The following is a 22,950-nucleotide window of genomic DNA, read 5'->3' as shown; positions in this document are numbered from 1 at the left end:
GTCCCAAAAATAAATAAACGTTGAAAAAAAAAAAAAAAAAAAACAAGAACAAAAACCTGAGAAAGGTAGCTATCAGAGAGGGGAAAAAAAACAAAGAGCTGGAAGAAAATTAAGGATGTGCTCAATGGAATATTGTATACAAAGGAGAAATGGAATAAAGATTAGTCAGAAGAGAATACGATAGTTACAGGAAAAGCTTCAGCAGAAATTATATTTGACCTAGATTTTAAGAAGAGATTAGAATTTTCCAGGCTGAGAAGAAAGAAAGGTCAGTTCAGGCAAAGCAAAGACAAAGATACAGGAAGTGCATTTGTTCCCAGTCATAACATAGATCTTTGCAGAGAAGCACCAGGATAATAAAAGTGGCTAGAATTTAGGAATGTTTTATAAATGTTATGACACCACCTAAGTAAGCATCCAAACTAAAACATTATCTTCTAAAAGGAACACCCTCCGCAAGATGAAAGATGCCACCAAAAGGCACACAAAAGCCACATTGGATCTCTGCCAAATGTCTTTTAGTCTTCTTCTCCAGATCAATTCTTCATCCATCTTCACCATACTCTGTGCCCTAGGAGACTAAACTTCATGAGCTATAACAACAGACTCTCTTCTCTTAGTCTTCCAGTGAAATTTAGCAGTGGGAGGTGCCAATAGGACATTGTACAGCATGAATGAGGTCAAGGTATTCATTCACCTGGTTCCTTCCTACCAGATCCTGTTGGTGGGCCATGTTCCTTTACCAAAGGCCACAACTCCTATCAGGACATCTACAACAGTAGGTGTTGCTCACAACAGAGTACTGCCTTATCCTTTAGAGTTTCCTTAGTGCAATCTATCCTCTACCACACTTCCCCCAATCATTTTGTCTGAATGTGTCGTCTGTCTCCCACCAAGATCCTGACCAAATCAGTTAGTACATGAAAATAGACTATTTACTTTTAATATTTTTAAATTAATAAGTTAATATGTTAATTAAACTTCCAAGAGATTGTAACACAATGCCAGCCTAGCACCAAACTTTGGAAGCAATGATGAGCAGTGATATTTATACTTTATTTGGTAGTAGACCCTCTCACCCTATGCTTCTCAAATCATATACACACATAATAATGCCATTACTTCTACCACCTACTCTCCTCCCAAACATAATCTTAGTCTTAAAGCCAAATATGCAAAAAATATATAATGAAGTCACTTCTACTAGAAGTACTCCAGGAATTCCTCACCACTAGGCTCCCCACCCATAGTAGCCCCTAAGGTTCCTTCATGAAATCAGGGCTCCTCTGAAAATAGGCCTATGAAAACCAAGCCCTCATATCATCAGAAATAAGCAGCTTCAAGGTGTCCATTGTTTGTTATAACTACTCAGAGAAGCAAATGTCTTTAAAATTATGCATTTGGAGTTTGACTCTAATGTATTAAGTTTGGCTTTATCATCCAACTTTGTAATAAATTGCCTTTCTTGTTTTTCAGTTCCTCTGCCTGAAGGACTTCAAGTTGATGTGTGGACATAGGGTGGAGAAGCTTTGTCTTTCATCACTTTCTTTAAAACATGGCAGATTCAGGGGTGCCTGGGTGGCTCAGTCAGTTGGGCATCTGACCCTTGATTTCAGCTCAGGTCATGAACTCACAGTTCATGAGACTGAGCCCCATGTTGGACTCTAAGCTGACAGCGTGGAGCCTGCTTGGGATTTTCTTTCCTCCTCTCTCTCTGCCCCTCCCCTGCTTGTGCTCTCTGTCTCTCTAAACAAACAAACAAACAAACATGAAAAAAGAAAAAGAGAAAAAAAAAACACATGGCAGATTCAGGGGCACCTAGATGGCTCAGTCGGTTGAGCATCCAACTTCAGCATAGGTTACGAAATCACGATTCATGGGTTGGAGCCCCACATTGGGCTCTCTAGTGTCAGCACAGAGCCTGCTTGGGATCCTCTACATCCCCCTCTCTCTGTCCCTCCCCCATGTGCATGTGAGCACTCTCTCTCCCTCAAAAATGAATAAACATTTTTAAAAAACATGGCAGATTCAGCTCCTTATTTATTTATAAGATTTTATTTTATAAAGAAAAAGATAATTTGGAGTTCAAAAAGTAAATTCAAAAACCAATGCTGTAGAGAAAATTCCTACATATAGTGAGAGATGAACTAGATAATCCTAAAGCTCCCTTGTGCATCAGCTCTAAAATTCTAAAAACTTCATATTGTGATGATTCCAAGAACAATTACAGGTAGTCTGATTGCCAATAAAATAAAAACATGAATCGTGTTCAAGAGGGCAAGTCTACCAATGTCTCTTAACTTCCAATCACCTTGTATTTAATAAAAAAGACTTTATTCCAATGGGGCATTTTTAACAGATTCAGCAGCCTTACATTTTTATTTTATTTTATTTTATTTTTGTAGAGAAAGAGCTTGAGTTAGGGAGGGACAGAGAGAAAGATGGGGACAGAGGATCTGAAGCAGGCTCCACACTTATAGCAGCTGACAGCAGTAAGCCCAATGTGGGACTTGAACTCACAAACCATGAGATCATGACCTGCACCAAAGGTGATCGCTCCACCAATTGAGCCACCCAGGCACCCCAGCAGCCTTAGATTTCTTAAACTATTTTCAGGGGTGCCTGGGTGGCTCAGTCGGTTAAGTGTCCGACTTCAGCTCAGGTCATGATCTCACAGTTTGAGAGTTCGAGCCCCGCGTTGGGCTCTTTGCTGATGGCTCGGAGCCTGGATCCTGCTTCGGATTCTGTGTCTCCTTCTCTCTCTGCCCCTCCCCAACTTGTGTTCTGTCTCTCAAAAATAAATAAATGTAAAAAAAATTTGTTATTAATTATTTTCATACTGTATCTATGCAGTGAATGGTATCCTCCCAAAATTCTAATGTCCAAGTCCTAGTCCCTAATGGGATGGTATTTGGAAGTGGGGCCTTTGAGAGGTAATTAGATTTAAATGAGGTCATGAGGGTGGAGCTCCCACAATGAAATTAGTGTCCTTAATAACAAAAGGAAGAGAAACCAAAGCTCTCTTTCTCTCTCCTTACCATTTGAAGACACAGTAAGAAGACGGCTGTCTGCAAGCCAGGAAGTGGGCCTTCCACTAGCACCCTGATCTTGGACTTTCCAGCCTTCAGAATTGTGAGAAATAAACATCTGTTGTTTAAGCCGCTCAGCCTACAGTACCTAGTTATAGAAGCCTACACTAAGATATTGGATTCATCTATGAAACAACTCTAACATCTTAAACTATTATGCGTGCTAAGTGTTATGAGGCAGGACTGACCATGAAAGAGTCTCACTGGGACTCAGAATATAAAGAGACTTTTTTTTTTTAAGTTATTTTAGCAGTCCTCAAAAATGAACAGTTAACAAACCACACACACACACACACACACACACACACACACACACACACCCCATACATTAACATGTGGAATAAAATTACCTATCCGTGAAATTATCTTTCTAATAGTTAAATTCTATACATTTGCTTCATTTTTTACAGATTGTTTTTAGAAATCCAGCTGACTATCATAGAACTTTATATTTTTTCATGAAGTATCAGCAATGAAACATGCAAACAGCATTCTCTATTCAATTCTCACCAGTTTAATTTGTCTATTACCTTTATTTTTTATTTGGAAAAAAATTGAGAGGGCATAGAACAAGATCAGAGGGAAGTGAAAAGGTCCCTGGCTAGTGGGCAAGAGAGGTATATAGGAAAGCTGGCTTTCTCTCAGATATTCTAGCTCATGAATGTAAGAGAGAAACAGTAGAGACTAAAGTATCTTTGATAAATGCACAGAATGCACTTAATCCTCTTCTTTGAATTGAAGGTCAAAGAAATAACTAAATCTCATCCATTAGCATGGATACTAAAAGAGCTGGGAACTACATTCGTGCATTCTGAGGAAACAATTGAATAAAAATGTCATTAGAGATTTCTGAACCACAATGAGCTCTCTAAACCATCGGCTTTCCCCTCTCTGCAAAGCTCTAATATCTGTAAGTAGATTAGAAAGGTTCCCGTTTTATCAACAAAATGATGTCCTAAATAACAGATATTTGAAACTATAAGAATTAAAAGTTTTCAGAAAACAGAACACTTCCTAGAGTTGATTCAAGTTAACAAATAATTTATTGTGTAAATTATTTTCCACACCTCTATATGTAAGTGGTAGGCACTGCAGGAGAAATAAAGATGAATAAATTTGGTTTCTGACACCTGGGAATTTATCACCTAATGCAAGAAATGAGGCAAATACTAAAATTAAAGACCATAAAAGACGCTTACAGCCTAACTTCTCAGACTTTTATACATGAGTTAAATGGGGAACTTCTAAAAATACAGATTCTGATGATGAGGGTATGGGTGAGAAATGATATTGTATTTCCAATAACCTATGGGTAATGCTGATATAGGACTCTTGAGTTTCAAAGCCTAACAATAAAATAGGTGGAAGACATTACCCCAAATTAGAAAAGGGAAGGAAGGAGAGTCATGACAGGGGGGAGAAGATATTTAAAAGGTCTCTTGAGTAGGTAGGATTTTGAGGAAAAAGAAATAAAAGGTAAAAGGAATCAACCAAAGGAACATGTGCTTTTCTACTAATAGAGTGTTTCTCACTTAAAGTAAATCCAAATAGGAGCACCTGGGGGGGCCCGGTCGGTTAAGCGACTGACTCTTGGTTTTGGCCCAGGTCATGATCTCAGGGTTCATGAGTTCGAGTCCCACATTGGGCTCAGCACTGATGGTGTAGGGTGTAGAGCCTGGTTGATATTTTCTCTCCCTTTCTCTCTTTGCCCCTCTCCACTTGTGTTCTCTCTCTCTCTCTCTCAAAATAAATAAATAAACTTTAAAAAAATAAAATAAAATAAATTGTAATAATGATTATAAGATCTATCATTTCTAAAGAGCCTTCTCATATTACCTGTAGAGATGTAACAGAATTCTTTTAAAGTGTGATTCCTAATAACTTAGGTTTCTAGACATTACACAGTCAAGCAGCTTCACACTACAGTAGTAGAATCAGTGGTTCATGGGATGATGTCAGACAGCTCTCAGCTCAACAGATATTAAAGCTTATAAATTTTATTCTGGATTGCATTTCCCACTCCACGATCCTTGGACAGGTTGCCCCAAACACTAATAGCCACACCCATCAGGACAGGAGGTAGGATGTGGAGGAAAAAAATCCACAAGCAACACAGAACTCTGAACATCTATATTTCATTTTCTATTGCTGTGTAAAAAATTACTATAAATTTAGGGACCAAGATGATACACACTTATTATCTCTCAGTTTCTGTCAGTCAGAAGTCCAGACTGGGGCCTCTGTTCAGTCTCACCAAGCTGAAATCAAGCCATCATCTGGGCAATGTTCTTAGCTAGAATTCAGGGTCAATTTGTTGGCGGATTCAGTTGCTTGCAGCTGAGGTTCTTGTTGTCTTGTTAACAGATAACTAGCTCTCAGCTCCTAAATTCCACGCTTAGGTCCTAGCAGGGTGGTCTTCTCACAACATGACAGCTTGTTGCTTCAAAACCACCACGAGAATTTCTTGCTCCAGTCTGCTAAAACCAAGTTTAATATAGCATAATGCAGTCATAGGAGTGACATCCCATTGCCCTTGCCAAATTCTACTGCCTAAAAGAAGTGACAAGCACTTCCTGAACTAAGGCAGAAGGATTACAGAAAGACATGAACATCAGGAGGTGAGGATCACTGGGTGTCACATTAGAGTCTCTCTGCCATGGTTAAGAAAGTTCTTTCTCAGAAAATGTGACATTTGATTAGAGACTTGAAGAATGAGGAATCAGCTATGTGAAAACAGAGGGCTGAGGAGACAACCACTGGGAATAGGAAGAAGAGGACACAAGAAAGGAGCAGCCATGAAAATGACTGCTTCCGGTAGCCCTACTTTTTCATTTCATCAATGGTTGCCAATGAATACAAATAAAGTATTTAGTGTGCGTTTTATAAATCCAACTACCCAAGGGGCTCCTGGGTGGCTCAGTTGTTTAAGCGTCCAACTCTTGATTTTGGCTCAGATCATGATCTCATGCTTTGTGAGATCAAGCTCCACATTGGGCTCAGGGCACAGCCTGCTTGGGATTCTCTCTCTTCCTCTCTCTTTGCCCCTTCTCCACTCACACATTCTCTCATGCTCTCTCTCTCCCTCAGAATAAGTAAACACTTAAAAAATAAATAAATATCAGTACCCAATTTCCCAACCATTTCATACACACCCAGGAGGTAAGCATCAACATAAAAGACAAAGGAAAAATGCTGTACATCTTCCTGGAGTGTCAACTTTATCTTTGGTAAACTTAATAAGTAATTTACACATTTTTATATTAAAAACAAGCATATTTATAGAACGGGCATATGAAATGGAGTAAAATACAAAATTTTTACCGATTTTGTAGATAAACCTTGAGGCCTCCATCAAAGAAATTTCCCACTTGAAAGTATATGACACATTTTCTCTCTCTGCAGTTAGGGGACTGGTGGAAATGCTGGACACTCAATGCTATTTTAGGTCTACTCTATACTTCATACCTCATTAAGTATTAATGAGGGAAAAAATTCCCAGGTGAAGAAATAAATTGTTAAGCACATAGTCTCAAATGTGATACACATGAGCATATCCACTGTAGCTTCTGGAAGTCAAACTGCAGACTAAATTGTTATAAAGGAGGTTAAATTTATATACCATACAGACACTGATGACTAGGGTATTGTACTTTATATTACACTATCCAACTATTAATTTTTGATAGAGTGATAAAAGTTTTTGGTTTTCGTTTGTTTGGTTTGAGTTTTGGTCTTCTTGTTTTTTTTAAGATCCAAATGTACAGTCTATATTTTGTGGCATAAATTGTTAACAGCAATCCAAAACCTATTTTCCCCTTTTTCCTTATTAGTGAAACATTTTACTCTTAATAAAATTTTTATCTGGATACTCTGCACATTTTAAGCATCCTTGCGGCTAGATGTGGCTGTAAGTTATGGTTAACGTGAAGAATAGAGTCTTAAATGGAAGAGATGGGACTTCCCTTTTCTTCCTTCCCTTCTCGATGGCTGGAATACAGAAGTGATCCAAGTGGTGCACTGTGTTGGATCATGTAGACAAGGGCAACACGCAAAGGATGGTGGAGCAAGAAAATAGAAGAATCCTGGATTCCCGACACAATACAACTTAGCTTTGGGCTACTTCTGCCCAGGCTATAAACTGGGAGAGAAATCACCTCTATTTTGATTAGCCCTTTATAATTTAGGGTCTTTGTTGGAGCACCTGAACCCATGTCCTAACTAATGTAGAATTTGATGCCCGCTTTAGAGGCTGAACAGCAGATGGTGAGCAAACAGCAAAAAGCAGCTAACTCTTGCCATGACACAGCAAAACATTTAGTCGAACTGCCATCTTCAATGTTAGTACCTTAAAAGTACTAAGTCTCTAGCTTGAATGAAGTGATTGGGAATGTTAGCAAGTACTGGCTATTTCTCGCTGCTTTCAACAAAACCCTTCAAGAGATATAAGCTCAAGCCTAAATAACACAGTATGAAGCAGATGTGGGAGGGAATTCGGGTCTCCAGAAAAAAAGTTCACACCACCTATAGCTTGAAATCTCAACTGACTGAGGGTCTGGTAAAGTGGGGCTTCCTGGGGTTTAAAAGCCAAATTCTTACATATTCCAAAGAAACACAGTAAACATGAGTTTTAGAATATACAGCCTAAGCTGATATAAACCTGAGACTCAAGAATTTACAGCCAGACAATGAGAGCCAGTATGCCAATCAAGAAGATATTAAGGATACTACCTTCTCACTAAGCCTCAAGGTAACTGTCCTTGATTTAGAAACTGGAGGATTTACAGAGCACAAAGGCCAACAATTAAATTTCAGTACAATGGGGCACCTGTGTGGCTCAGTCGGTTAAGCATCTATCTGACTCTTGATTTGGGCTCAGATCACGATCTCATGGTCATGAGATCAAGCACCTCATGGGGCTCTTCACTGGGGGTGGAGCCTGCTTAAGATTCTCTCCCAGAGCTATTGGGTGGCTTAGTCAGGTAAGTGTCTCAGTCTTGATCTGGGCTCAGGTCATGATCTCAGAATTCGTGAGGTCGAGCCCCACGTCAGGCTCTGTGCTCTCTCAAAATAAATAAGCTTAAAAAAAAAAAAGATTCTTGGGGCTCCTTGGTGGCTCAGTTGGTTGAGTGTCTGACTTCAACTCAGGTCATGATCTCACACCCCGTGAGTTCAAGCCCCACGTCGGGCTCTGTGCTGACAGCTCAAAGCCTGGAGCCTGCTTCAGATTCTGTGTCTCCCTCTCCCTCTGTCCCTCCCCTGCTCATGCTCTGTCTCTCTCTGTCTCAAAAATAGATAAAAACATTAAAAAAAAAAAAAAAGATTCTCTCTCTCCCTCTGCTCCTCCCCCACTCATGCATGCGTGCTCCCTCACTCTCTCTCAAATAAATAAATACACAAAAATAAAATAAAATCCAGCATTCTTAGCTAGGAAAAAACTAACAAACCAATGCACACAACTATGTCTTGATTAATGTTTGACTATGGTTACTCTCACTTGGAACTAATCACCGCAAATAGGGATAAAATCCAATACGTTTTTGAAGGTATGTATTACACACACATAACACCTGGACTGTAAAAGCCTATAATTACTCAATCCAATGACAACCCCTTGGGCTCTTTTTCCTGCACCAGCAGGAAGCCAGCTTAGAAAGCTATCCATCCCTAAGAAAAGGATATACTTTTCAATGCCCACTTTAGATCTGGCCATGGGCAATAACAGACAATAAACAATCTCCCAAAGGACAAAGCCAGAAATCTTGGAGAATAAGTGATTTCCTCCCCAAGGGCAGGGGATAAGCTTGCCAGGAGGGCTAACAAAGAACTTCTTCAACTACCAGGATAAAAATCTTCATGATTCCTACACACAGGATTTCACTGTTGCAGAGTGACTATTGGGTTTCCAATCTTCCCCTTTTCCAAATAGAGTGTCTTATCCTGCTTTTCCTCTACCAGTATCTTTTGGATGTATTACCCTGCCTTGACTTTACCATTGTATATTGGATGTGCATTTGGGCAGTGAGCAGATGGCAGATAAACTAGCTTTCAGATCAGATACACCAACGACAAGAAATAGTATCAGAACTTGAGAGAAAGGACTGACTTCACATCATCCAGGTATGACAGTTGGAAAGGAAATGGACATTTTTCATGGTGGGCAGAGACAGTGCATGTGGCAGAAACTGTTAGCTATCTCCCCAAATCCATGTTTTCTTTTTTCCATACCACTAGGAATTTTAGCCGGGTATATGGCATCCTACATTTCCTAGTCTCCTTTGCTACTACATATGACTATGTACATATGTACATATGACTATGACAGAGTTCTGACAAAAAGAAAAAACAAACAAACAAACAAACAAAAAAGTGATATGTGCTACCTCCAGGTCAGTACCTTAAAATAAAGGAGCATGTCCTCCCTCTTCTGCTATTTGCTGAGATATAAACATGGTGGTTTCCATCCATAAGCATGAGATCAATATCCTCGAGACAACAAAGTGAAAAGATAGAAGCAGCCTGGGTCCCCAACACTGTGCGGATTCCTTCCTCACCCTGAACTAGCATATCGTAAAACAGCTGATGTTTGGGATCTCTGTACTAGCAGTCAAGCCTATATGCTAACTTACACATGCTTATAAAACTATGACAAAGAACTTTTCAGTTTAATGTCTAGATATGTGTAGAGACACAGAAAATAGCTATAAAACCCTACTCCACCTAAACCGCTAATTTAGATTGTGACTCACTATGGTAATTCTGTGTTTTGCAAAACCATTTGCTACAAGATAATAATAGTAGTTAAAATACAATGCTAAATTACCACTTATTTTTTTAAAAATTAGGAAAACTCTAAACATACTGAAACCTCACTGAAATGAAATGCATTCTCTAATGGAAATTTGTAAACACAGTAAGAATGCTTTGAATTATAAAATTTGGGAATTCTTAAACTAATTTGTTAAGATGGCATTTCTCAATATGTAAATTTTGTATTAATACATATGTGTTTGAGTCGGTTAGAATTGAGACTTTTCATTTATTTGTTCCATTTTTTAACAAAATAACTGTAAGTGAAAAAATCTATCATACAGATTAGTATTTAGTTACTTAATATTTATCCAATAAACACTTATATGCATATTGCTGTCTCCTGAATGTCCAAGAAGAAAAACAGTTTAAAAGTATAGGTGTTTAATGTTTCATAGTTCACATAATACTTTTCAAGTATGTGGCTTCCCAGCAGCTGCCAAGAGGGCTAAAGAACATAAACCCGTAGGACAGGGGGCAAATGTTGACCAATGACAGACAAGAGACAGGAAGAAGAAACAGATACATTATTCTCCTTTCTTCTCTGCAACAGACTATTCTGAAATGAGTGTTTCCATATGGCTTATCCAGAGACAAACCTGGTGACATGTCCATATTTACAAATGAATAATGTGCACTATGTATTTGCTGTCCTGTTTTGGCTGCCTTGCTTCATTTTTCCCCCTCACTTTTGCTACCCTGGGATTGTACTCAGGTAGAGCATGAACTCCTCGACTTTGCCTCAGACTCTGTTGGAAACACAGGCTAATAACATAGGCCACATTAAACTAATTGAGGCATCTTTTTGATACTTTCCCCAAAAGAATTTGAGAAAAGAAACAGCATTTTAACTATCACAGTGCTTACAGTGGAATAAAGAGAAAAGGGCACTAATCCAGGTTGAGCATTTTACAATGCACCTAGCACTGTACTGAATTTTCATGTTATTTCATATAATCTCATTTAATCCTCCCAATGTACCATCCAACTTTATCAATGAAGAACAAGGAAATATAGAAGTGGCTGTGTTTTTAACTAGAACACTGAGCCCACCACAGCAGAACAAGCATCACAGCTTGGATTCTGCGTAGTAGCCAGCCAGATTCCTGCAGGCATCTTCCAGGACTGGCGTATCTACAATATGTAACCAATCTGCAGGAAATCCTTTAGTCCTCCTTTCCTCCTCATTGTGAATGCTTGCTTTCATCTTTTTTCATTTCACCATTCATATGCTAATAAAAGCTTAGGGGCAGCCAAAGAGCACTTTTCCTAAGCCAAATTTTCTGTAAATGTGGCACAGCCTGCAATACAAATGTCATCGTCATGTCAAATTTCAGTCTTTGTCTATTTGCCCTTTTTAAGCAAAAAAAAAAAAAAAAAAAAAAAAAAAATAAAAAAAAAAACTGTTGAATTTCAGTTAAATTCAAACTTCATTTTCTTTAACCAGATCTTTAAAGAAACTGTAAAAATTCTATCCAAGCAATCACATTTACTGTTTTTGGCAAACCTATTTACAAAAATTAAGACATAAATAAAATAATGGCTTTCATATTTGCTAATTGTGCTTTTTCTGTATGCATTTTACAATCAAACAGTATTGATATACCTAAATAGTATTGGTATCCAAATTAACAGAAACTACAAAGATTCTACAGATTTACAGAATAATCACAAATACTTATGTGATCCATATATGTGCCAGGCACTATTTTACACATATTATACTTGTTAACTCATTCATCCTCAGGACTGGAAAAGATTTCAAAGACATGTAAGTTCAACCCCCAACTACTACTTAAATCTCCTCTGTGACTTGGTCATGGCAATATACTTCATTGACCAGAAGAGCACCCAAGTTAAAATTAGGAGAACTTGGTCTACCACTTATTCATTAGGTAAATTGATCTGTTTGGCACTTTCGGATGTCATTTCCTTTGACACTTATAATGACCTTACATGTAGTTATAGCTCCTAAATTTTTACCTCCATTCCAATCTCATCCCTGAGTTGTAGGCCTGTCAAATTACCCAGATATCCTACAGGCACCTCAAACTCAATATGACCAATACTATTCATACTGTTTTCACACACCTCTGCATTTCTGAGATCAATGTCTAGTTCTGTTGATGAGAAATCCCAGACTTATCCTATATTCCTTCTCTCTCACATCCACTTCACATCTAATCCATTACTAAGATTTGTTCATTTTGTCTGTGTAAAGCCTTTGAAATCATTACCTCCATTTTAACTGTTCCCGTCTTAGTTCAAGTGAATGTCCTTTCTCATGTGGACAATAGCCAACAATCTTCTCGCTGTTCTCACTCTCCAATCTGCCCATCTCCCTCCTGATGTATACCTTACACACAATTTCTTTCTTTTTTTTTTTTTTTTAAGAAAGATAGCATGAGAGGGGGGCGGGGCAGAGAGAGAGAGAGAAGGAGGGAGGGAGGGAGAGGGTGGGAGGGAGGGAGGGAGAGGGAGGGAGGGAGGAAGGGAAAGGGAGAGGGAGAGGGGGAGAGAGAGAGAGAGAGAGAGAGAGAGAGAGAGAGAGAGAGAGAATCTAAAGCAGGCTCCACAGTCAGCACAGAGCCCAACACAGAGCTTGATCCCATGACCCTGGGATCATGACCTGAGCTGAAATAGAGTCAGATGCTCAACCAACTAAGCCACTGAGGTTCCCCACCTTATATTTATACACGTTAAACCATCTTCACATGCCTACCTTTTAAAAACATCAGTGCAAAAATGTTCAATTTTCCTATTTAAAATATCTTAATAGCACCTGAGGGGCAGGGGATGGGCAAAATAGGTGAAGGGAACCAAGAGGTACAAACTTCTAGTTATAAAATAAGTCAGTCATGGGAATGAAAAGTACAGCATAGGCAATATAACCAATAATATTGCAATAACTTTGCATGGTGACAGACAGTAACTACACTTATGGTGAGCACTGTATAATGTATAGAGTTGTCGAATCACCATGTTGTACACCTGAAACTATTATAATATTGTATGTCAACTATACTTCAATTAAAAAATAGTAGCATCCCTGACCCATTTATTTCCACTCTCCAACACTTCAGGCTCTCTCTCTCTCTCCATTGCTTTAGAAATGCTCTATCCTCTGCTTCAAATACCCATCCTCAGGCACCCATCCCACCCACTCCCTTCTTGACCAGCACCATTTCCTGTAGGAGGCCAGTCCAGACCTCCTAAGGGTTAAGACCCTTTCTCTGGGGGCCCCTGGGTGACTCAGTAGGTTGAGCGTCCGACTTCGGCTCAGGTCATGATCTCACAGCTTGTGAGTTCGAGCCTCACATCAGGCTCTGTGCTGACAGCTCGGAGCCTGGAACCTGCTTCGGATTCTGTGTCCCCCTCTCTCTCTGCTCCTAACCCACTCGCATTCTTTCTCTGTCTCTCTGAAAAATAAATAAACATTAAAAAAAAAAAAGACCCTTTCTCTGTGTTTCCACAGCACTTTAAGTAGAGCTGTCTAGCAGTATCTTTCCCCCCATGATACCATGAGATCCCCAAGAGCAGAAAGGCTCTTCATCTTCTATCTTCAGTAGAAAGCAATAGTCAAAACGCCATAAAAACAGAATTAAATAAATGAACAATTCAATAATTCATCCTACTAAACAAAACTTTATATTTTTACATCCCTAAAGGGGAGACATTCAAATCCTCAATTAAAAAGGTAAAAGAATAGAGTAATTGTATGGATATACACATACATACACATGTGCACTAAATTATCATATCATAGAACTTGAGACGACCTGAAAGATTGTTTATTCTGATTCCTTCATTTTACCAAGAAGAAAATTCAAGCTAGGAGAGATTAAGAGACTTGCCCAAGATCTTAAAACTGGAAACCCACCCTAGTTTAGGAACATGTTACTTTTGTAATTTGCTCGTTGTTTGGGAGATTTGTGCTCATTGTATTTAAAATGTCGAGGGGCTCCTAGTTAAGTATGAGTAAGATAATAAGTACATTTTCATTTCCAATTAATAAACATAATAAGCAAGGGTTTATATGATAAAAATATAAAACAATCTTACCCAAAATTATAAATTAGACTCCTGGAAAGGTGATACATATTTGCCATATAAATGCAAAGTCATTACCCTAGACATAATTAATAAGGGGGTGTATGTGTTCTTATTGCTGATGTAACAAATTAGGACAAACTCTGTGGCTTAAAACAACATAAATTTATAATCTTACAGTTTTGTAGATCAGAAATCCAAAATGGGTCTCGCTGGTCTAAAATCTAGGCACCAGGAGAGCTGCATTCCTTTCTGGAGGCTCTAGGGGACAATCAATTTCCTTGCCCTTTTTAGTTTCTGAAGGCCACCCATACTCCTTGACTCAGAGCCCTCTCCCTCCATCTTCAAAGCCAGCAACAGCTGTCCAGTTCTCACATCACATCACTCTGACCTCCTCTTCTGCCTCCCTCTTCCCTATTTAAGGACCCTTGTGATTGCACTGGGCCCACTCATATAATACAGGTTTACCTCTCTATTTTAAGATCAGCTGATTAGCAACCTTAATATTTCATCTTCTGCCTTAATTATCCTTTGCCATGTTATGCAACTTATTTGCAGGTTCTGAGGATTAGAACTTGGACATTTGGGGAAACTATTATTCTGCCTACCAGGGTGGTGGTGGGGGGTGGTGTGTGATATGATACACTATGATAAAATATGATATGATATATGATATTTTTCCTCCACATCAAGTAAACTTTAATGATTTACTTGATGTGGAGGAAAAATATCAAAGAAAAAATCAATTTCAGTCTATATAAGTAATCATTCTATTTTACTAGAAAATATAAACAGGAAAGTCTGGCACAGGAAACAAGAGGACATTGTAAGACCTCTCCTTATGTAGATAAACCAGCCTATATAGGAAGTTACTTGCTTCTTTAAAAGAGATAGAAAGTCATTAGAGCTGAAAAGCTGAGATCATACTGCCTAAGAAGCATTTAACTCCAATCTATCTTAACTACAGAATTCATCCTCAGAGTTGGTTAATAGCAAGAAATAAATTTGAGGGGAGTCCTGAGAAAAATTTTCAACTCAAGTCCAGGATTTGGAGGGGTACAATGACAAGAAAAAAGGAATCTTAGTTTCGTGTCACCATAATTCAAAAGTATGAATTACTGTCTATATTTCCTAATCATACCTGGTTTTGTCTTCCCTTTCTAAAAATATATCCTATGGGAAGATATATGAATAGATAATAAACACATACGGATAAATCTTCATGACCTCCAGTTTGGCAAAATCATATATCTGATAAGGGTCTAATATCCAGAATATAAAAAGAAGTCTTATAACTCAACAATAGGCAGATAGATAAAGAATCCAATTTAAAAATAGGCAAAGGATCTGAATAAATATTTCTCTAAAGAAGAAATGCAAATGGTCAATAAATACAGGAAAAGATGCTTGACATCCCTGGTCATTAGGGAAACACAAATTAAAACCACAGATAGATACCATTACATATCCAACAGGATGGGCTATGATCAAAAAGACTAACAAGACCAAGAGTTGACAAGGATGTGGAGAAACTGGAACCATCATATACTGCTGGTGAGAATATTTAACAGTACAGCTACTCTGGAAAACTAACAACATCTTAAAAATTTGAGTATACCCTTAACATATACCCAGTAATTCCATTCCATAGGAATGAAACCATATGTCCACACAGAAACATGTGCAAATATTCACAGCAGCATTATTCAAAATAGCCAAAAACTAACAATAATCCAAATATCCACCAATTGGTGAATAAACTGCAGTATCTCCCTACAAAACAATACTACTCTGCAATAAAAAGGAATGAAGTACTAATACACATAACAATGTGAATAAACCTTAAAAACAGAACACTAAATGAAGACACAAGACTCAAAAGACTAAATATTATGGTTCCATACATAAAAAAAATTCTAGAAAAGGCAAAACTACAGAGAAAGAAAGCAGATCAGTGATTTGCCTGGGAGTGAGGTAAGGAAGGAATGCCTGCAAACAAGCACAAATTGGGGTGGTGGAAATATTTTTAAAATGGACTATGGTAATGGTTGCACAACTGCACAAATTTACTAAAGTTTATTAAACTATATACATTTATATTGGGTGAATTTTATGGTCTATAACTGTTAAAAACTTATGTTTCAGTTCTTTATAATTCACAACTTGTACTTAATATTGTTTTTTAATTTGAAGAACCACAATTCATTCATAGGAAATCATATTAAATTGCCATTTTATTTTGTATTTTTATTTTTTTTAATGTTTGTTTATTTTTGAGAAAGAGACAGAACACAAGTGGGGGAAGGGCAGAGAGAGAGGAAGACACAGAATCTGAAGCAGGCTCCAGGCTCTGAGTGGTCAGCACAGAGCCTGCCGCATGGCTTGAACCCACAAACAGCAAGATCATGACCTTAGCTGAAGTCCAACACTTAACTGACTGAGCCACCCAGGTGCCCCTATTTTTTTTTAAGTTTATTTATGTATTTTGAGAGACAGAGACAGTACAAGTGAGGGAGGGACAGAGATGGAGGTGGGGAGAGAATCCCAAGCAGGCTTCAGCGCAGAGCCCAACATGGGGCTCCTCCTGACGAAGCATGAGATCATGAGCTGAGTTGAAACCAAGAGTCGGATGCTCAACCAACTGAGCCACCCAGGTGCCCCTAAATTATCATTTTAAATTATAATGGCTACAACAGTGTTTTGCAGTGTATGGTCAAATACGTATCAGAATAACATGAGAGCTGGTAAAACTGCACTCCCACTTCCATCTCTCATACCTAACCACACGTGCCACTCCCAAACTGCTAACCCACTTAACCAACTCTGTTTTTTCCATAGTATTTAACACCCTTTAATATACCATGGAATTGGCTTATTTTTTATATTATTTATTTTTTCCCATCTGTGATCCCCACACTCACATGCATACACAAACAGTGGCAAGAAGGCTTCCAGAAAGAAAATACTGACACATCCCTATCACCTGGAACAGTTCCTGGCACATATTGTTAAGTACTCAAATATTTGCTAAATAAGTGAAAAATATGTTCCTGCACCTCATTGCAGATCTACTAAACAGACCCTTAGAGTGAGGCCCTAGAATCTACATCTTCATCAGTTCTCCTGAATAATGGCAAATTAACATTTAGGATCTACTGGTCCATAAGGAGCCCAGGTCTTCACACATGGCCATAGCAAGTTAAGTGGTGGCAAAAATAATCTAACGGCAAGGACAATCCACAAAGCTGTAAATAGCTGAGCACTGAGCTTACAGACTTATCACAATGTTAGATGAAGTAAGGAACAAATTCCTCAGTTTTTGGAATATGACATATAAAATTCTGCCTCAACCACAACCACCCACACAAATCTAACACAATACTCTTAGCCAGGCTTTTAAGTTGTATCCCAAGAGGCTTTTATGTAACCACAAGTCAAATTAACAACTAAGTAGGATTCTTCTAACTGAAATTTTAGCTGTAAATCCAAAGCAACTGACAGATTCTTATCTATGGTGCCAACAGTGTTCTACACACTACTCAAAATATGTACTTTATTTTGGAAAATTTATACTCTACATTTTAAAAACTACCATTAAAATAAATGGCCATTGAATCTCGGTTTAAAGTGGCCATCATGGGGCACCTGGGTGGTTCAGTCAGTCAGTTGAGCGACCGACTCTTGATTGTGGCTCGGCTCATGATCCCAAGGTTATGGGATCGAGCCCCAAGTCAGGCTCCATGCTGAGCATGGAGCCTGCTTAAGATTCTTTCTCTCTCTCTCTCTCTCTCTCTCTCTCTCTCTCTCTCTCTTCCTCTGCCCCACTCCCCAGCTTGTGCTCTCTAAATTTAAAAAGTTTAAATAAAAAAAAATAATAAAGTGGTTATCCTTAGCATCACATGAGAGTTCACAGAGAAGTTCTTTCAAAGACATCATGGTGGCACCTGGGTGGCACAGTTGGTTGAGCGTCTGATTCTTGATTTTGGCTCCAGTCATGATCTCACCATCATGCCATCAAACCCCACATCAGGCTCTGCAGAACCTACTTGGGATTCTCTCTCTCCCTCTCTCTCTGCCCCTCCCTGTTTGTGCTCTCTCTGTCTCTTTCTCTCTCAAAATAAATTTAGGGGCGCCTGGGTGGCGCAGTCGGTTAAGCGTCCGACTTCAGCCAGGTCACGATCTCGCGGTCCGGGAGTTCGAGCCCCGCGTCGGGCTCTGGGCTGATGGCTCAGAGCCTGGAGCCTGTTTCCGATTCTGTGTCTCCCTCTCTCTCTGCCCCTCCCCCGTTCATGCTCTGTCTCTCTCTGTCCCAAAAATAAATAAACGTTGAAAAAAAAAATAAATAAAATAAATAAATAAATTTAAAAAATGAACATTAAAAAAAAAAAAGAGGTCATGCACAGAGATATAAAGAAATAAGTTTATCTGTCAAATAGAAACAAACAGCATGTAGTCTGCCCATCTCCTCAAGTTATAGTGAGGCTAAATCAGATCATTAGAGGTACTTAAAGAGCCTTATATATATATATGTATTATGTATTTTGTACTTACAGATATGTAGTCTATCCCCTCAGACTTCTAATAGGCAATGACTTTAATCTCTGCTCTGATATCAGAAGGGTTTATACCAAACTGCTATGCCCAAGGCTTATCCATGATATGAGTCATCAAAGAAACGTTTCTGATAGAATAAAAATTCCAAGACAAAATACTAAAAAATTATTCCTCTATGCAGGATGCCTACTTTTATTCCATTATATTTAAACATTAAATCTTATATTTTGCTTATTTTAGCACTCTCCCTATATAAAACTTTTCATCTCATTATCACAACTGAGATAAAAGTGGAATCATGCACAAATGAACTATAAGAGAAAGAAGACAAAGACATATTTGACAGTTGAAATGTAGGCAATATGCCTTTATAAACATTATCAAAATGCAAATTCCTTTTTATTTTGTGCCAATCACCCAAACTACTTTATGTATTTATGTGAATAGCCATTGACTATCCCCCAATTTAAGACTGGCGTCTTCTAACATTCTGAGAGCTAAATTTAAGAAGGAAACCAGCTTAAATGCATCCTGTCCTAACCTAACAGCCTAAGTTCATTAAACTCATGTATTTGTCTTATATTTTCTGAGCATAGCTAGATTCCCTGGGGCACAAGATGATTATAAACTAGTCGAGGATGAGAGGCATGAAAATAAATAGTTGCAATTTTGTGCAGTACATGCAACACCAGAGACCTATACGAAGGTTATCAGTGGTCAAAAAGGAAAGTAATAAATTGCATGAACAATATTAACAAAAGTTAAACAACAAAAACAACAAAAATCCCACTTAACTCTCTTTGAGTTCAGAAAACCATCATCTCAGTCGTTAAGCATCCGAGTACGACTCAGGTCATGATCTCACGGTTTGTGGGCTCAAGCCCCGCATCGAGCTCTGTGCTGACAGCTCAGAACCTGGAGCCTACCTGATTCTGTGTCTCCCTCTCTCTCTGCCCCTCCCCTGCTTGAACTTTGTCTCTGTCTCTCAAAAATAAATAAATATTAAAAAATAAAAATTTTAAAAATTAAAAAAAAGAAAACCATCATCTCTCTTGAATTACTACAACACTCTTCTCTATTTTTCTTAGTTCTGTTCTTGCTGGAGCTACCACCTCTCCCCATGCATTCTCCATATAACACTCATTTTATTGTATTTCTAAAACATATATCTGATCATGTCACTCCCTTATTTCAAACCTTCCAATGATTCAACAAAAATAGGATTGATAGGATAAAAGCCAAATTCTTTAAATTCATGTTATGAAAGACTTCAGCATCTTTTTTCCTTGTCTCCATCAGATATACACTTCCCCTTTCTACAAATCCAATCCATCCTCCCCAGTCCATACAGTGAGCTCCCCAGCACTCTAACCCACATTGACCTTTTCCTTCTCTAAACTCCTACGACATTTATTGACTCTATGACTAATTTTATGCAAAACTGTCTCTTATCATACATTATCCTTTCCTGTTTCTTGAATGAATCTTTCTTCTCATATAGGAAATATTTAATGCTCATATCCATTCCTTGTGCTTGTTTTGTAAAAAACATAAATTCCGTAAATACTTATTACATAATACATAGTAACTATTACAAAAATTATTCTTTAATGGATTTATCATGGAACCAGAGTTTGAAAATAATGACTAAAATTAATCATTTTTCTGCTCTCAAGTAAACTTTAAGAAAGGATATTTACTATATATTCTTAACTCTCTCATACTATAAAATGTTCCTTTACAACCAGGCTACTAGTTTAATGGCCTTTAAAAAACTTTTCCTTATGCCTACACTATTTGTTAATGAAGAAAAAGACACCCACTATTTTAAGTGACTCCTCATGGATTCATTTGGCTCCCCATTCATTTTTTTATTAAACAGGTACCTACTGAACAACTGCTAGGTACCAAGCACTAGGGAAAAAGCACTGAATAAAATAAAGTGCCTAGCCTCAAGTAGCTTAGATTCTAGTGAGGAAGAAGTCAGTACATAGTATGTGTAATGGTGGCAAAGACCATAGAGAACATTAAAGCAGAAAAGAGAACAGAGTCAAGGTTGAGGGAGAAAGCAAGCTGCTATTTTACATAGGGTAGTCAGAGAAGGCCTATCAGTGAGATGACATTTGAGATAATATTTGAGCAAAGCCTTGAAGAAAGAAAGGAAGTCATGCAGATATCTGGAGGGCCAGTGTTACAGATAAGAGGGAACAGCAAGTGTAGAGGTCATATAGAGGTCCTATAGTATACATTTGCTTGTGAGAATATCTAATTTGCTACAGAAGTTGAATAAATGTATAAGTAGTAATAAATAATAAATAGGCAGAATTCACAAGACATGTTAAACATATAAATAGAAATAGTAAGCAGAGCATGTGTCTGAAAAGATAGAAATGGAAGGACCAAGATGCCTAAGTTCATGAGGCACTAAATATGCAATAAGCCCTAATATTCAAGAGGTTCTTTGGGTGCCTGGGTGGCTCAGTCAGTAAAGCATCCGACTTCAGCTTAGGTCATGATCTCACAGTTTGTGGGTTCAAACCCCACATCAGGCAGTGTGCTGACACTTCAGAGCCTGGAGCCTGTTTAGGGTTCCATGTCTCCCTCTTCTCTGCCCCTCACCTGCTCGCATTCTCTCTCTCTCAAAAATAAATAAACATTAAAAAAAAAAAAAACGAGGTTCTATATATAATGAGATACCTGATGCATTAAATATTCATGAACAATAAATAAACATGAGACTTAAGAAGCACTCTACATATATATGAGGTCTTAATTTAGTTATCCTACATGTTCTCTCCCCAAGAAACAAAAATAAAACCCATAGTTGCTCACCAAGGTAAGTGGCAAGCTAGAGCTAAGGCCAGGCATGCTCACCCCAGCGTCTCTTTGATTGAGCAGGTACGTGTTGTGGTATTACCAGAGCATCTTCTATCTGACTGGGCCTCTCACTTACCTAAATTCTGGTCCTCTTTGCTGTTAAGGTAGAGAGAGAAAAGGCATGAAAACTGTGTATTCCAAAATTCAGGGAATCTGGTCCTTCACTCACTTGTGCCCTATCTTAAGTGTATTAACTTTATCCCATTTCTCCCCTTCTTTCTCATAGTGTACTGTGTGTGTGTGTGTGTGTGTGTGTGTATTTTTGAGGGGGGGTCAATGGGGGAGAGAGGAAGACAGGGAGAGAAAGAGAGAGGGAGAGAGAGAATGAGAATCTTAAGCAGGCTCCATGCTCAGCACAGAGTCTGACATGGGGGCTCAATCCCACGACCGCAAGATCATGACCTGAGCCAAAATCAAGAGTCCAACACTCAACCAATTGACCCATGCAGGCACCTCTCATAGTGTGTTTTAAATTGACTTAATAAACCATGTGTTTGAGCATCTTAATTGGCCCTGTGAGCCTTTCTGTTCCATTACTTCTGTGATAGATAGATGGCCTAGTGTTGCCCTGGGAGACTACCATTTCCCAAACAATAGGCCGTCAAGCTGAGTGGTCCTGGCAGTTTAGAACAGTCTGGAAGCCAATGGGGCAGGGACAGAGTAAGAGAGAAAAAAAGGAGAGAGTAGGAGTTCAACAATCTGTAGAGACTACATCATGTAGAACCTTGTAAGCTATTACAGAGATTTTGGCTTTTACCCTTAGTAAGACGGGAAGCTTTAGTAGGGTTCTGAGGAGAAGAGTGACATGATCCAACTCTATTTTAGAAATTTTACTGTGTAGAGAAATGTAAAGGGTCAGAAGCAGGGAGATAAATTTAAAAGGTACTATGATAATTTAAGCAGGAGCTGACAGTGACACGGACCAGAGTGCAACAGTGGAGGTAAAGAGAAATTATTTGAATACAGTATATTTGAGAAAATAAAGCCAACAGAATTAGCTATGGATTAGAGGTAAAATGTGACAAAGGAAAATCCAAGATTATTGTCTTGAATAAATGATGAATATGTGGAATAGAAAGACACATGTCATAAAGACTAAAATAGGAAAATTTGATCTTGGTCATGATACTACCAAATAAGAAACTATCAAATCCATTTAATGCATTGTCAATATAAATGGAAATAGCCTTCTTTTAAAAAGAAAAGGATAAAAACAAAGTATCTACTTAATTGCCCCAATTGAGTAAAAAATATGAAAATAGAAATTAGATATATGGCACATATGTATGTGTGTTTGTCTAAAGTAAATCCTTATCAGACAGTAGTATTCTCTGGGCTGGAATATGGACACTTTTTAATCTTCCTTTTTAATTTCTTGTATTTTCATAACATTCTATAATACATATGTATTATAACAAAAGTTATAAGAAATGAACAGAATTATACATTTTCTGTAAATAATCTATGTTCCTTATTAAATTAATTATTAAATTAATGGGAATCTTGGCTTTGTTTTTTTTTGTTTGTTTGTTTATTTTTTTTTATTTATATATGAAATTTATTGTCAAATTGG

The 22,950-nt window shown here is 38.1% G+C and overlaps 1 protein-coding gene and 1 long non-coding RNA gene across 14 annotated transcripts in view; both read right to left on the bottom strand.

Moving 5' to 3' along the window:
* Window positions 1-22,950, bottom strand: part of KIF21A (kinesin family member 21A) — a 151,401-nt gene that overhangs the window by 82,814 nt on the left and 45,637 nt on the right. The window lies entirely within an intron of this gene.
* Window positions 8,426-11,747, bottom strand: LOC121038730 (uncharacterized). The gene is made up of 3 exons (XR_005794477.1): window positions 11,737-11,747; window positions 11,341-11,345; window positions 8,426-10,684 (listed from the first exon to the last, which is right to left on the bottom strand). It is a non-coding gene; the product is annotated as an uncharacterized LOC121038730 (long non-coding RNA).

The sequence above is a fragment of the Herpailurus yagouaroundi genome, unplaced genomic scaffold, assembly GCF_014898765.1.
Source record: "Herpailurus yagouaroundi ecotype Mexico unplaced genomic scaffold, PumYag 166, whole genome shotgun sequence".
Taxonomy (NCBI): domain Eukaryota; kingdom Metazoa; phylum Chordata; class Mammalia; order Carnivora; family Felidae; genus Herpailurus; species Herpailurus yagouaroundi.
Note: the sequence above shows the minus strand (reverse complement) of the source record. Positions and strands in the feature narration are given on the sequence as shown.